Source organism: Aplidium turbinatum, chromosome 7, assembly GCF_918807975.1.
Source record: "Aplidium turbinatum chromosome 7, kaAplTurb1.1, whole genome shotgun sequence".
NCBI lineage: Eukaryota > Metazoa > Chordata > Ascidiacea > Aplousobranchia > Polyclinidae > Aplidium > Aplidium turbinatum.
Window position 1 is genome coordinate 12,324,493 of NC_137478.1, and position 16,852 is coordinate 12,341,344.

The 16,852-nt window shown below is 43.7% G+C and overlaps 1 long non-coding RNA gene across 1 annotated transcript; it reads right to left on the reverse strand.

Annotated features, from left to right (window-relative positions):
* Positions 1-346: 346 nt before the first annotated feature.
* Positions 347-3,408, reverse strand: LOC145774028 (uncharacterized). The gene is made up of 4 exons (XR_014289996.1): positions 2,994-3,408; positions 2,463-2,645; positions 1,453-1,582; positions 347-468 (listed from the first exon to the last, which is right to left on the reverse strand). It is a non-coding gene; the product is annotated as an uncharacterized LOC145774028 (long non-coding RNA).
* Between the last annotated feature and the right edge of the window lie 13,444 nt (positions 3,409-16,852).

A 16,852-nucleotide genomic window follows, 5' to 3' on the forward strand; every position in this document is an offset into this window, starting at 1 on the left:
TTGCACCATTCGTCGCAGTTGGGCCGACTTATTTTAAAATTTGTGGGCCTACGTAATCCCAACTCTACTGCCAACGTAGTTCATCGTTGGTACCTACGCTGGCCAAACGCACTTTGCACCTTTCGTCGCAGTTGGCCATACGTATTTTGCACTAATCGTGGTAGTTGAGCAACGTTGGTTAAACTTAACCTGCAATTTCAAGTTGACACTGTCCTGATGATCCATATGCCAATACGATGACCATCTTTTTATACTGAGCAAATTTAAGTCAATGATGTAAACAAACGTAAAGTTGTTGAAAAATACATTTATTCGAATGGTAAAATGCACCACCCATGCACAATTCACAGCTACGACAAGACATGCATAAAAGTCTAAAAACACAGTGGACTGAGGTACTTCATGCCTCATCAGAAGACTGCGCCTGAATGTAACAACGTGATCTGTGGCGGCCTCAAACGCAAGTACCTATAAAACAATATGCAACATATGTAAAGAAAATATATTGTACAGTGCAAATTAGATCGTGTTTACAGCACCGTAAAAGAACAGACTCTAATTGCTACATATCTTATGGATATGTGTATGCAACACCCGGTTATTTTACAATAACAAGCATTTGTTTAATACATCCTAACATTACTCAGTATGTTATAATTCTGTAATTCGTATATGATGCGGTGGGGAATGGGTATACCGTTATGTTCTATTAACCTCCAACATTAATGCACATTTGTTAATCGTGTTAATGCCGTTTGCCTTCTCTAACCAGTGCAAATTATTATTGTTATCGTTTGATAGTCGAAGTCAAGTCTTAAAATGTGTGCATATTTCTTGAAGTTCTGCTCCAGTAATAAACTAATCGCTGGTTTAGTAAATAAAACTGCTTTTATTGCCCTTATTGAGAAAATAGTAACGATTTGTCTTGTTTGAGCTTAACTGAAGCGAGCAGCGTAAATATGGAATGCTCCTACATATTTCTAGTGTTTCTGACGGCATAACTCTGAGAAGTACAGTATAATTTGCTTTTTCTTGTTACCAGAGCTTTCAGAATTGCGTTGTTGCAGTTCTAGAGTTGCTTGCTACTGTATCTGTATAACGCTTTTGTTCAGTAATAGTGTTGATAGGTGTATAGTGAGAAGCAAGGTTCAATTTCTAAGGGTGTGATCGCAGCTGCTTGCAAAGCTTTACAGCTTAAAAATCGCAGTTATTAATTATGATCATAACTGACGCTGGAGTTGAAATAACAACGAGTTTATTAGATACTATAATTTATATTATCAAGGCATTAAGACTAAACATTTTTATATGAACTCTTCTCCTTGGCCTAGCAAACCGTTGGGTACTATAATGTACGTTTAACGTTGCTAATATGCAATAATACAAATAATTGTTTATAAAGTAATATCATCAAAAATGAAGATCAGTGACGGAGAGAATAAATGAACATACCCGCAGTACTTTTTTTAGCAAGACGTTTAAGCCGGCCCCCATCGCGGTCTTCCCACGTCTTAAACCAGTCGCCCAGTTTGTGCTCGATTTCCTGTTAGAGTGCATGATTTCGTATTGCTCTGGACAACACCTATATAAGTAAAGCAGTTTTGTAAACAATGTTGTTACATCGATTTTTATTTTTACACAATCATCTACAGGAGTGGCCAGCGGCTCTTAACATGTGGGTAATTACTCAATCTGGGGAAGTTTGAGGTCTTCCAGAGGGCAATGAGCAGGACAGTGCAAATTGTTACCAATTTGTAATCCAACTTAAATGATTGTTGGGTTTGGCTTTGGCTATTCCATTCAATTGATTGCCAAAGACTAATAAAATCGGTACGAATGGAATTAATTTTATGCTGCTGTTTGAAAGTCTTCACGAGCAGATGCAGAACAACGTGTTCTTGTCGAAGGTTGCTTATTTGTGCGACTTTTTCTCTGACATAAACGCCTTGAACTGCTTGCAGGGCAAATGGACAAGGTTGTGGGATTATAGACAAATAATGGATTTAAGATGCCCAGCATGCTTAAGTGGGGTAACGGGTCAGAAAAGGTCACGAGCGTGGCACGATCATCAGGAGAGCTGTAATGAAAATAAAAGCGAGGACATCACCATAAGCATAGCCGCCGAACCCGGGAAGGTCGGCCTTCCCGGACCTTTTCGCAGGGAAGGCCACCCTTCTCTGCGAAATTGGCCAGATGAACTTTCTTATCTCATCTTTTTTATTGCACACGAGTAAACTGCAGGTGTTTTTTAAGTGGATCTAGACTGAGGCATTAATCAGGGATAGTAAAGCAGCAAATTGACAAACAAGATTACGAAAAAGGTAAACTTCAGATGCTGCAAAACGTATGTTATATCCAAGGTTGTTATTTCATTGAAAATTAATCATGAACAGTAAGTATTCTTTCTGGAGATGATATCATACCAAGAAAAGGTGAATACAAAACTTGAACAAACTACTTACCTACGACCATCTTCTTTAAGTTTTGCATGGAATTAAAAGAAAACTTTTTCTCTCCACTTGATTTATTTTTCCCCTTCCCGGTCTGCGAGACGTAACTCGCAACTTCGTTTAACAGCACCTGAGGCATCAATCGATTAACCGTGTCGTATAGGCTTCTTCCTCCTACAGACACAGTTGTTTGAACTGCAATAGAACAGATGGATGTTGAAATGCATAACCCGAGATCGTTAAAACAGCATAGAAAGCAGTCCCATCAAACAGTCGCGGTGCGTACCAGGTTACCAGCGTACAATAGCATGAAATTTTTTGTATATTGGTGTGTACCATGTGGTTATGTGAGTTGAATTGTGCAATTAGCCTATTGAGGCAGACGTTAAATGGTTTAGAATTCATTCATTCAAGTTTAAACTCATTTTAGGCTAAATAGAACAACTAACTTCCCACACATAGAACTCATGTATTACCCAAAAGGTGGGTGACTTTAGATAGGTAATGCGCAGTAAGAACTAAGAACATATCGTGTTCACTAACCACAATCTGATAGGTCTCCTCATTCTCCAGCATGCTGTTTACGGTTTTTAATTCCACTATGGTTGTAGGTCAGGAAGAGGACCATTCTCAGGAATCGGAGCCAATTCTAGGAATTTATCCTGGATAATCCCTCCCTTCTCTCTCAGCATAATTTCGATTTCACAGAGCCGTTTGTTCATTTGACGCTGCTCTGTCAGAATTGTTTGAAGATAAGTGAACACTTTTACAATACCCCAGTATGTCAATGAAAAGGTGACATGACCACAAAAATCTGTCCGCCCCATTTGCTCAGTGGTTAAGCACCGGACTAAGACAAAGCGGCGCTGATTCGACTCTCGGGATGTGTTCTTGAGCAACACATCGAAAGGACAACTCTCCATTCAGCAGAACCTAGTGGATGCTGCGGGGTGCAACCTAATTCGTACCATGAACAATTCGTACCGTCAGTTACCTTGAAAAGATCAAGAGAAAAAATTAAAAAAGCTGTAGTCGCTGATCGTAGTTTCCGCAAACATTTTAAAAGGATTAGGGTATCGATTAGCTAAGCATCGGTATCTGCAAGCAAACAAACTGAAAAGATCGAGAGAAAATAATAGAATATCACTGATTGCAGTTTCCGTTTTTCCGCAGTTTCCGCAAACATTTTAAAATTTCCGGTAATGCAAACATTTTAAAATTTCCGGTAATGATCCTAAGAGTTTGCCGAAGTCGCTGATCGCAGTTTCCGCAAACATTTTAAAAGGGTTAAGGTTTAGGGGTAGGGTGTTTCCGCAAACAAACAAACTGAAAAGATGGAGAGAAAAAAAATAGAACAAAGCCGAAGTTGCTGATCGCAGTTTCCAATTTTTCCGCAGTTTCCGCAAACACTTTAAAATTTTTGGTAATGATCCTAAGAGTTTGCCGAAGTCGCTGATCGCACTCGCAGTTTCCGCAAACATTTTAAAAGGGTTAGGGTTGATTGGAGTTTCCACAAACATTTTAAAAGGGTTCGGGGTTAGGGTTGATCAGAGTTTCCGCAAACATTTAAAAATTTCTTTAAATGATTTTTTTGTTTGTTTGCGGAAAATTTTTAAAATGTTTGCGGAACTGTGATCAGCGACTTCGGCTTTTTTAATTTTTTTTTCGATCTTTTCAAGGTACGAACTGACGGTACGAATTGTTCATGGTACGAATTAGGTTGCATCAGATGCTGCGCAATCTACTTCATAAAACAATCTGCAAAAAACTCGTGGTATATATATATAATGCGGTGATAGTAGCAACACACGAATCCTGATAAAAGCACTTCTCGTTGACATATTAGTCATTTTTTATGCCACTTGAAAGTGAAGATACCACTTTTTGACAAAATTGAGTACTTCTAAAAACGTTACTTCAAAACCAATAAACAGGTCGCGTAATTGCCGTAAAAAGTATTAAATAGTTTACCCTGAAGAATAGACCTGAGTACTGAGTACTAGAACTGCAACAAACCTTACCTGAGTTTCATGATGATCATTCATGTACCTGGGTTTTTTTTCGCTGAGACTTTTCGGTCATTTGTCCGAAATGACTTGAAAAAATTCGGTCAATTTTATTTATTTCGGTTGTACCACAAATAGGAAAATGTCACATGGAGGTCTTCATGGCCATTCCAGTGTAAACACTGCACTGACGAAACCGGAAGGTCGAAACGGTGTACGCTGTCTGCAGTTATTGACGCTCTTGGTTTACACCGATTGAGCACTTTACTGGGGGCACCTTGCTATGCATTGCGCAAAGCTCACTGCTTGCAGTTTGAGCACTTTGGCAAGGATGGCAATAGTACTATTTTTGGTGCTTACGTACCACAAATAGGAAAATGTCACATGGAGGTATGTACCTTCATGGCCATTCCAGTGTAAGCAACACTGCACTGACGAGACCGGAAGGTCGAAACGGTGTACGCTGTCTGCAGTTAGTCAATTGACTATATATTTTTTCGCACATTTTGACCGAATTGACTGTTCTTCTCGCCGTGTCAATTATTTTGTACTCGTGCGTCTTTGATCAAAATAAAACAGTTCATCATCTTCTTTGAATACAAGTTGAAAAGAGATTAGTAAGTGAGCCAGATGATTTAGTTGTTATTGCGAAAGTACTGAAACAAATAAAGAAAAGGCTACAAAGAAAGCATAAAGTTAGATTCAGATCACCGTTCTGTCGTGCGATATCGAATAACTGGATGCTTAGTTCCAAATCTCAGTCAAGAAAAGAAAGAATTTAAAGAAAAAGTGAGTTGTTCTGAAAACCCCCCTTTTTTTTATCCCCACCCCCATCCTAGTTAACTATTTCCACCTCAATCAAACCCTGGGATCTGCAATTCCAGCCCGGGCTTGGTATCCCTATCTTTTCCCCCGAAGAACAAGGTTTAAGAAGAAAAGGAAAAACATTTCACAAGAAAGGAATCATATAAAACTGTAATTATTTATGTCGTGTTAATTGTATACTACAGTAATTGCTATATGTTCATTGTTTAACCTAAATTTAGTTTTATCGACTTTTAAATTAATTCCTAGCCTATTTTTCCATTTCACTTTGTTGTTTCATTTTTAACCTTAATTCTAATCAGTTAGTATCTTGCTACTTAAATTAATTAATTCGTAGACTTGTGCCTCTATTGCAATAATAAATCCATCCGAAAATCCTTTTTTTTACCCAAATTAAACACCCTTGTTCAGTTAATTTTCGAAATCTCGGCATTCAAACTCCTGCATTGGTAATCTAGTGTTGCCAGTTGTCTGCCAAATCTCCCTTTGCTTGCATCTGAAACACGCATCTTTCATAACTTCCTTTCTCCTTGAAGAGTTCACTTGAATCATAACCTTATCTTGTTAAAATTCTATACCGTATAATTTGAACAACAATCCTCTCTTTATCTTAAAGTCTTTTGAACAATTATTTATATCGATCCTAATTAATCGTACTTCAAATCAAAGGGTCACCCTATTTGTTGGTTTAAGTTTTGAGTAGTGACGTCACAATTGATTTTTTTAGTCAATTGTTCTCAAAGCATTTTTTTAACCTCCTAGCTCAGTGGTTCCCAACTCATGGGTCGCGACCCAAAGTTGGGTCGCCTGATAATTTTTTTGGGTCGCTTGTTTTTCAGGCATATTGTATCTTGGGCAAAAAAATAACAAAAAAAAAGAATTTAAAACGTGAAGAGATCGATCACAAAACTGGAAAATATAAACACAAGTCATGAAGCGTTTCATGTCGAGACATCGGAAAGCTTTGTAGCATGATCGTAGTGCAAGAAGTTTTAACAATTTTCGCTTTTATTATTGTTATTATTATTATTAAATGTAAACCCAACAAAAATTTCAGTCTCCAACATAAATTAACTTGACAAAGTTACGGCATATATATTATAACGTGCACAATATGTCACGTACGCTATGTCGGACAAACCATGACAAAGTTTTCCACACGTTGGGCCACACGTAGTCTGGTGTGGTAAAACTCATCAAAGACAAAGCCCTAAGTGCTGTATGGACTTATTGCTTTCTCCACCGAGAGGCCTTTGCTGCAAAAAAGCTGTCTCAAGAGCTGCACGAAGTTTTGAATGATGTGAAGTGTGTAAACTTCATCAAAACAGAAAGTCCACTAAATCGGCATTTGTTTTCGTCATTGTGGATTCTGATTATTATCAAGCATTGCTGTTGCACACAGAAGTGCGATAGTTGTCATGAGGTCGTGTCCTGAAGCGAGTTTGTAATTTGCGAGAGGAGATTGCTATCTTCCTGAGGCAACAGAACTGTGTGAGATTAGCCGAGAAGTTTTTGCTAGAAGATTTCAAGGCAAAAGTTGCTCACCTTGCCGATATATTTGACTCTCTGAATTCTCTAAATTTATATATGCAAGGCAACGGTTTTACGGTGATTGATCGCGCCGCAAAAGTTTCTGCTTAACACAAAAAACTCATATTCTGGAAAAGTTATGTCCAGGGATTCCTAAACAAACCGGGATGCGAAACTCCGTTTGTCTGCTTAACAACAGTAGGGCTAACGCGAAACAGCGTTGCAGCTGTTTTTGAGCATATATCTGATACAGAACTTACTGCAGTTTCAAACATTCTAAAAACACTAGTATTGGTATTACATAGACTGGAAGCAATATTGGTTGATTACAATTTTTTTACACCAAAAAACTATTACAAAAACAATAATTCAAAAGTCAAATAAGGGTGAAAAACCACTTCTTAGAATATTAAAAACACATAATAAATCGAATACGAAAACCTAGAGTTTTAAGCAGCAGTTTTGTTGGAGCTGGCACTCGTAACTTTTCGAAGCTTTCTAGCCATCATTGCTGATGGTGTTTCATGTTTTGGTGCGTTGAGCCGTTTGAGTTCGTTTTTGGCAAAACAGTTAAAAACTATTTCCAAAATTAGTTCAAAATTACAATGTCCTCCTATGCAGTTCTGGCGCAGCATAGCACAATAATGGACAGACTCGTGTGCAACATTTTTCACTGCTGCTACACATGCAGAGCGCTGATTAGAAACTGACATCATTTTGGATTTGGCACCTTCATCCGATATGATAGCAGTATGACATTGTACAGCTAGCGTGATTACTGCAAAACAGAATTCAGAAGGCACTGACAACCCCTCTCGGTCTGCCATTTCAAATAATTTGGAGTGGTCTTCTGAATCACAATCAGGAACTGGAGGGACATCGACATCCTCGCTCTTGATGAGAAGTTCTCTGCAGCATTCACATTTCCGTCGGCGTGCAATGCTGCGTGCAATGTAGCCACTAACATAAAAAGCTACGTTTGCATCATTTTGGGACAAATCTTCCAGTCCATGCACAGCAACGATCAGCAAATGTTCGGTTAACCACTTTACTCCTGGGTCGTCTGCACTTCTCTCTCTACCACCATTAGCATGACTTCCTCATTATTCAGCCTTGAAGCTGCCAGCAAACCGCGCTGTTGCAAAACACTCAATGTCCGAATTTTCTTCTCCGCTTCGACAAGCTGCTTTATTGACATAAAAGAGTTACCTCCATTGGCTTGGCGGTACCATCCAAAACGTCCTTCTATGGGCTCTGAGGTGAATTTTCCCGGTAAAACGTACCGAGGCTTAAACTTTCATCAGGTTTAAAGTCAACTTTTGTCTCAAGCTGCTGAAATTGTCCAAGTTACAGTTCCTAAAATTGCAATGAGTAGTCTTATCTGTACAAAGTAGGCCTCCTACCTGCTAGAGTATTGATTTTGTGCTGGTCAAGTACTAACTAGCTTGTTCTACCTGATCTGCTATGGCTTTTAATTTATTCTTGTAATCTTCCAGTACAGCAGTGAATAAGAACAACGAAACGTGAACTGCTGTCTAGCATCTGCTTACTATTGGCAAAATCACATGTGACCGCCATGCACGCACTCCGCGACATGACGATTGATGATAGCACTACTGTTGTTACGATCCTAAGCGGATAATCCGTTAGTTTCGCATCCCGGTTTGTTTAGGAATCCCTGGTTATGTCACCAGAGATGAGTACGATGTATTTCCTCAGCTAACGCAATATATCTGTGGCAATGAAGTTGATATTAAGCAAACGATAATTAGACACCTGGAACAGTTTGCCAAAAAGTTTGTGCACTACTATGGAGAATCTCTAACACTTAATAACCAAAATGATTGGATAATTGATCCATTTGTTGGAAAAGATCTGCCTCAACTTTCCATCCATGTTGCAGAACAGTTTATGGACATAACGACAGAAGTAGCAAACCGTATTTCTTTTGCGTCCTTCAAAGACAAATACCCCAAAGATTCTGCAAACATCCACTTTTAGGCTTCCATCTACAAAGTGTGTCCCACAGTTTCACAATTAGGGATTCAAAAGCAGATTCCATTTGCAACAACTTGGCTTTGTAAGATTGGATTTAGTGCCATGTGTGTAGTGAAAACTGAACAGCGAAACCGGCTGGAAGTTAAAGCCGACATGCGGCTATGCCTAAGCAAAATAACGCCTCGATTTCAAAAACTCACGAACAGCAAGCCAGCACAGCTATCTCATTAGTGATTTGATAAACATATTTGTTTCGGAAAAAGTTACTGCTTTTGTAGTGCTGTTTGTTTGCAACACAATCTTGTATGGCTTTTAAAATATTACGACGATTTGCTTGGGTCGCAAGATTTTACCAAACTGAATTTTTTTTTAAATGGGTCGCCTTAAAAACGAGTTGGGAACCACTGTGACCTAGCTCATCAAACTTATTTGCAGTACCGTAATTAACTGATATTCAAAGCCTAATTGCATTTAGTAACGTTGCGTCTATGTAAAAAAAATAATTATCAAATTTTAAGTAGTAACCTCTGATTCAACCCTCTTGTAATCCGCCAGTAGTTGTTTGTTTTTGTAATCCGTTACTTTCAATTTCTAAACTTTGAGCTGTCGCTGTAAACTCCGAAACATCTTAAACTTAACCAACTTTTTATATATTATATTTATGCATTTCTACTGAATATGTCACGCCCTTTAAGTCGCACAGGTTCAAAGACTTTTCAAGATAACCTGGCCGGTGTTGATTTTACCTCCCCGTCTGCTGAGTCCACCAGTTTAGGCTGGCCGACGAGGAAGCAGGTTCCTGTGAGTGGGTACTCAGTACCACTCAACCCAGATGGTGAAGCCTCACCGGTAGACTCTATTGCTTTCACGAACTCGTTGCTTCGTCGTGGCGACGAGTGTCCGATCCGTGATCCCACACCACACAGTGGCTTACCTGTCGCATGCCACGAGTCAGCTCCACTATATCTGAGGTCGAATAGACTGCAGTCCGTCTGCCCTATTCGCTTCACCCTCCCCAATCTATTCCCTCTTCTCTGTCCTTTCTCCACTTGCAGGAGGGCATCTCGACCTTACCGAGATGTGCAGGCGTATCAGGACCATATGCGAGCATTCCATGGTTCGCGCGCCGAGTTCCTGATCACCTGTAGCAGGTGCTGCCGTGTTCTCCCTCGAGCTTACAAGCTGGATGGGGCCTTAGAGCACTGGCGATCCTGCCCCAAGGGCCTTCAATTGCCAACCTGCCTTCCCTGGCCGAGCAATGACCCGACGCCGTCGGAGAGCCAAACCAGGCCCCCTATGATGACCAAGCCCGGGCCTTCCTACGCCTCTGTTGTTAGGCATGGAAGGCGCCGGCCCTCGACTGCAGGCGCATCGGTCGAGGGGTCATCCCTTCCTTCCTCTTCCTCTGTCATCCGCTCTCAAGTCTTCTGGCGCCAAGGCCTGGATAGCACTTCCACTTTGCCCCCCCCACCTGACTTTATACCAGAACTTTTCCGTACTGTTCTATCCCATTCAGGCAAGACTTCGCTCAGCCCAGCTGATGCTGACAGTTTGCCTGATCTAGATGTGCTGTTTCTTCCTCGCCTGTCTTCGGCCGGACCTGGGTCGGAAAGTGGGGACTCTTCCGACTCGTCTGACTCGTCGAACAGCAAATCTCTTTCCTCTTCCTCCACTTCCTCGCCTGATAGCCCAACCACGGACGGTTACGGCCCTACTGTCAGTGCGAATCCTTTTCTATATGCACCTCTGCGCAAGCCGACCTCCACCGGAGCCGTGGCAGTGGACTCGCTCGGTTTATCCAAGCCGGCTTCGCACCCATCTTCTCTGCCTCGGACGGCTACCACCGGAGCTGAAGCTGGAGACTCAATCAGCTCTTCCAAGCCGCCCATGCAGACCTCTTCTTCCAAGTCTCTCCAACACTACCCATCTCACTCCTCCTTATCTTTTAATCCTGTTTCCATCTGTCCTATACATACAATCTTGTACCTCGACGCTGTCTGCCGAAGCCCGACCCTTTACCCCACCTACCCAAACCACCCACAATGAATTCCATTCAACTATCTCTTCCCAAACCTTGACTCGACCCCGAAGCGACACCATGGCATGCAACCAAGCCACGCATGACACCGGACTCCCACATACTACCCCAGGGATGTCCATCACACCCAACACTCAACGATCCATCCAAGACCCTGTTGAACCGGTCAGGGAAAGTAAGACGAAGAGCTCCAGGCGGGCTCTTTGCAGTTTAGTGAACCTTACTTTAGCGGGTGGCATACATTTCGACCAGTTCTGCATTGAATTGGAAGAGTGGACCGCTGGCACTTCGCCGCCCAAGAGGACACGTCCTCGCAAACCACGCTTCAATCGTGGCGTCCGGGCTCGCGCGGCTCGCCGTCGTTCGAACGGGGGTTCTCCTCGGTCGGACGGCGGGGATTCGCGCGGGAACGGAGCCCGATATCGTAGGGGAGTGGAGTTGCGAGCCGCCTTCTCGCGGGACGCGAAGGGAACGGTCCGTCGGATTGTTGAAGGAAAAAACTGCGACCTTCACTGCGAAATTCCCCCTCAAGAAATTGAGGAGAGATTTCGACGTGACATGACCGCTCCTAAAGCTGGGAGTTGCTCGCAGATGCCTGAGTGGATGAACGCCCACCGTTACGAGTATGGCAATGTAAACCTCTCCCTCATCGATGACGGTGAAGGTCCCATTACGGCCCGGGAGGTGGAGGCGGTCCTCCAGTCGCTTGATGTCGGTTCCGCCCCTGGTTCTGACGGATTGTCCTACGGCTTCTGGAAGACCCTGGACCCAAGAGGGGGACTCTTGGCCAGCCTTTTCGAGACCTGCCGGATCAACCGTCGTGTACCGGACCAGTGGAGAACCAACAGGATCACACTCATATGCAAAGACCCTGAGGGTGATCTGCACGACGTCAGCAACTGGCGGCCCATCTCCATCTGCCGAAACATATATAAGATTTACGCCGCCGTATTGGCCCGACGCCTGCAGCGATGGGCGGTGGAGGGGAATGTTATCAGCCGAGAGCAAAAGGGATTCATGCTCACGGAGGGTGTCTACGAGCATGTGTTCATGCTCGACACCATCCTCTCGGATGCACAGTCACGCAAAAGGCCTGTGTCGGTTGCGTTTCTGGACATTCGAAACGCCCTTGGCAGTGTCCGGCACGATAGCCGAGGTCCTGCGTCATTTCGACGCCCCCACACACCTTATTGAGTGCATCTCCGACATATACGTCGCTAACACCTGCACCGTCCGCTGTGGCAATGGTGAAACCGACCGTATCCCTGTGGGGCGGGGAGTCCGTCAGGGCTGCCCGTTGTCTGGGCTGCTATTCAATTTGGTCATCGAGGTGCTCCTCAGGGGCGTCCATGACAAAACGGATTGCGGCTACAACCTCCCTGCTAAAGAAGACATCAAAGTACGTTGTATGGCATATGCGGACGACATCTGTCTCGTTTCTTTCGATCGCGAGCAGATGATCTCCCTCTTATCTACTACTGATCCCTTCTCTTCCTGGTCCGGGCTACGGTTCAACCCACGCAAGTGTGGCACCTTATCCTACAGGAAGGCGTCGGCGTCTCGTCTGCGGGTCGACCCGGAACCTTTCTCCCTAGCCGGGGAGGAAATCCGAGTCATCCCCAAAGGCGAAACGTACAAATATCTTGGCGCTCGAACCGGTTACGCCTCGAATGCGTCCCTTACCCAACCTTTCACCTCCATCCTGGAGAAACACATTTCCTCTTTAATGAAATCTTTCCTTACTCCAAGCCAGAAGCTTCTGGCACTTAATTCTATCATTCTTCCGTCCGTGTCATACCATCTGCGAGTGCGGCGCTTCAGACAGTATGAGCTTCTGAAGCTCGATCGACTGGTATTGCAGTGTTTGAAGGTGGCGTGGCGTCTTCCCAGGTGGGCGTGCAGCGCTTTCTTTTACTGTAAGCCTGCATTGGGGGGCTTTGGTGTGTTGAATCTGTGTCGCGAAAGCGACACGCTTTCGATAGCCCAGGCCTTCAAGATGCTGACGTCTCCTGACGACCGTGTCTCTGCCATCGCTTTCGGGCAGCTTAGGCGTTGTGCCAGTCTGAGGTTCGGCACTCCAGATCCTACCCCGTGCCAGCTAGCCAGTTACTTGAATAAGGACCCCCCCCCTGAAGGTGCCCGTTCTCGACCGTGCCCAACAGGCGAAAGCTTGTGGGGCCGCTTCCCGGCGGCTACCCGTCGTCTAAATGTACGTTGGTCCGCACGCCCGGATGGCGGTCTCGAGTTGACCGCGGGGAGCTCCAAAATCACCCCTCCCCTAAGAAAAAAAGTGGTTCCGACCCTCCACCAACACAATGACTTGTGGTGGAGGAGACAGTGGGAATCCAAACCTGACCAAGGCAAGACGGTCAGTGCCCACTGTCTGTCCGGATTTTCGAACTATTGGACTCGGCGACCGGAGCTCCTGGATTACGCGAACCGTGCATTTGCTTATAAAGCCCGCCTAAACCTACTTCCCTTGAAATCAAAACCAAGCCATGGCCACCCATATAAACCTGCCATATGTCGCGCGTGTGGGAAAGCGGAAGAGACTCTCCCTCATATATTGAACCACTGCCCTACCGTGATGCCTGTTGTCACGGAACGACACAATTCAGTATTGTGGGAGATCGTGAAGCATGTACCTGCCGAATGGCAACCCTTGCTTACCATAGATAGTACGGTTCCACAACATGTGGAAGCGGGCGGTGCTGATCTGCGCCCTGACATTGTCCTGCAACGCCCTGACGGTGTCACGGTTGTATGTGACGTCACTTGCCCGTTCGACTACGGCGCGGATTCTCTTCGAAAAGCCGCCGACAGGAAACACGACAAGTACGGCGAGTTATGTGTAAACATATTGGAAGACAGGAAGCGCCCTTGCAGGGACGTCCTGTCACTTCCGTTCGTCGTAGGCTCCCTCGGAAGCTATGCTCCGTTGAGCTCTCGGGCTTTGGCGGCCTTGGGTGTTCCTGCTCGTGGGGTAGCAGAGGTGGCTAGAAAAGTGGCCTCCCTCTCAATCGAAGGTTCCCTCCGTGTCTGGAAAGCTTGGAACGCCGGGCTCACTCGTGGAGGGGCTACGTCATAGAAAAGACGATCCAGCGATCAGAAGCTCAATTTCCCCAACAGCAGAAGCTCTGCAGTAAGCATCCGAGCGCGCAAGACAGCAAACCTCAAAACCCGCCAGTAATTGTGTGACGTCACAGTATGTTAAATCCATTGTTTCATTATCAATTTACCTGTAAACAATTGTCGTTTCATCAGCATGCTGCAGCTCAATGAAGAATGCAATCATCATCAATAAAATAGCAATATATGAATTAAGTATATATTGCATATCGTGAATGGACTCATATCATCTATCAATGACGTAATATCATTAACAACACTGGATCTGTATTTTCATATTTCGATATTTTAGATTATCACACACTACCTTCTCCCGATATGCTGCTCTTTCCCGCTCGGATCAACCTCGCGTTGCTTTTAACTCATCGATAAACATGATTTCCCGATCAACTCGATGCAACCTCCAAAGTTTCATCCCACTATTCTATATTTTTCCTGGTAACGTAGCCTAGTCATATCTACGCTTCGATCGTTAGTCCCCCCGACCCATCTGGGCGAACCTGCCTCAACGTCTGACCAGTGCACATCCGTGCTCGTTGGTTCAACGTCAACATTTTTTCGGTAGGTAAAGCATACAATATATTCCCACTTACCATCTTTTTTTACACCAATTAATTGAGCCTTTGCTCCAGATTTTATATAATTTTCGTCTCCCACGAGTATTCAAATCGTCCTTGTAGCTAAGCTTTTCTTCCTCGTGGGAGACCCCAAAGTTTATCCGCTCTGCCTACGGGCAGACCGGGTATAGGAGTCAAACGTACCTGTGTTACGGTCACGTAATGGAAAGGTGGGCGCTGCCTGGCCTTATAAAACCTCTGTCGCCCGGCCCGTCGTGAGCTGACCTTTTTGCGTTTGCAGAAAGCAAATCCCGTCTCCCTGGCCCGTTCCGCCATTCTAACTTTTGCGGACGAGTCGCACTAAATTCTCGATCCACACTTTCCTTCCACAGGTACCTAGACTCCCCAGCCTGGCCCCCGCGACCTAAGCTGGTGGACTTCCCTTCCGGGTGCATCGCCACCCCATAATCACGCCGCTTCCGCCTCCACGGGGCGTGGCAGGCCGGTTCTTTAAAGTCTCTGACCTGGCTATGTTTATTGTGTTCTTCTCGCCGTGTCAATTATTTTGTACTCGTGCGTCGTTGATCAAAATAAAACAGTTCATCATCATCGGTCAATGACCGAAAAAAGAAACCCAGAATTCATGATGTGGGCAGTGCTCTCATAAATGAAAACCTGAAAGTCCCCAAAGCTACGTCTAAAAATTCCCTAAATCATTATTACATTCGGTTTCACGTTCTGAAGCAAAAAGCAAGAGTTAAGCGGTTTAAACAACAACACTAGCAAAAACCATTCTAGGCTACATGACTTTGTTGCATTAGTGGGCTAAGTCTCACAGCAAAAAGCAGTACGGTATGTTAAATTACAGCGATGCATAACATTACAGGATACAGTGAAGATTTACTAATGCTTATCACATGCTAAAAATGACATAAACTGTGCACGACTATCGACTTATTCATGAGAGCTAATTCGACTAGCAATTAGTTGATTAGTTCATGTGCTTCAGCATCTGTAGCTGAACTCTTCATGAGCCCTTGCCAACTTCAACAATTTAGCTCGATCCCTTAAACCCAGTTTGACAGCTGATAAGCCAGTTGACTTCATACCTTGGGTGTGTAGCAAACCAACTAAACTTTCTCACTTTAAACTGTTCCTGTAGTCAGTTTTAATGTTCTTCAAGCTACCCGTACTAAAAAGTCATTCAACTGGGGCATTTAAACATGGCAGGGACATTAGGCAAGTGGCTACTTTGCTATGAACTCAAATACGGAAGAAAACTTGACAAATAAACTTCCATTCATTCTGTCAGCGAACAAGACAAAACTGTTAAAATCCCTAAATCATCAAATTCCCTAAACTTGTCCCTAAAAGTGGTCAAAAGTCCCGATTTAGGGACAAATTCCGGTAAAATGAGAGCACTGGATGTGGGCTACTTGCGTTTTCCTGCACTACGCTGCCAGCTATAAATCCGAAACGAAATTCTTTACCCTCGGGTCGGCGGCGGTCGCCTTCAGTACCTTTGCAAATGTCAGCCAATGCAAATGTCGTCCAACTCCATTTGGGTTTTCGCGCGTTTTTTACGATTCACGTCACGGACAATTGTAGCTTCTGACTGCGCATGCGCATCGTCATCTCTCTTTATCGATTTTTGAAGAAAGCACGTTCAGACGTTCGCCATTTTTATAGTGTACCAATTACTCGCGTTTTTCAATGCTTTAGATATGGCGTGTTGTGCATATGGAAGTAGAAAACGAAGAAAATACAATTCAGATGATAAAAGGAGTAAATATTATTCCAAGATATTTACTAATCTCTCGGATCATGTGTTTGAATGCACCGTTACCAATAATCATATTTTTACACTAGTCAAAACTGTGTCCAAATGTTATTTAAAAATTAGGTTTTACCGCATTGGTAAGAAAACCTGCAAGCAAATACAAGCTAAATTGGTTCGTAAAACGCTTAACAAACGTCTGTAGACGTTGAATCAGTGTAAAAATGACAGATTTTGTTCTATGGGATTGGCTGTAACAGCGCAGCTTTCACGCAAATTTGAGACAGTAACAATGGCGAATGCCTTTTTTTAATTTCTTCAATCGAGATGCGAGAAGCGCTGTCTAGTTGTTGTAAGATGTCTATGGTTAAAGTGCTTGCCTACGAACACATGGTACGGGAAACTGTGGTCCAATTATTTAGCTCAGTGTTATATTTTTTTTCAAAAATAAAATGAAAACCTTGAAAACAAAAATGAACGGAGCACGTAAAAATTGCGACATGAAACTACAGCCTTGATCAATTTTAAGAAGGCAGAGTATA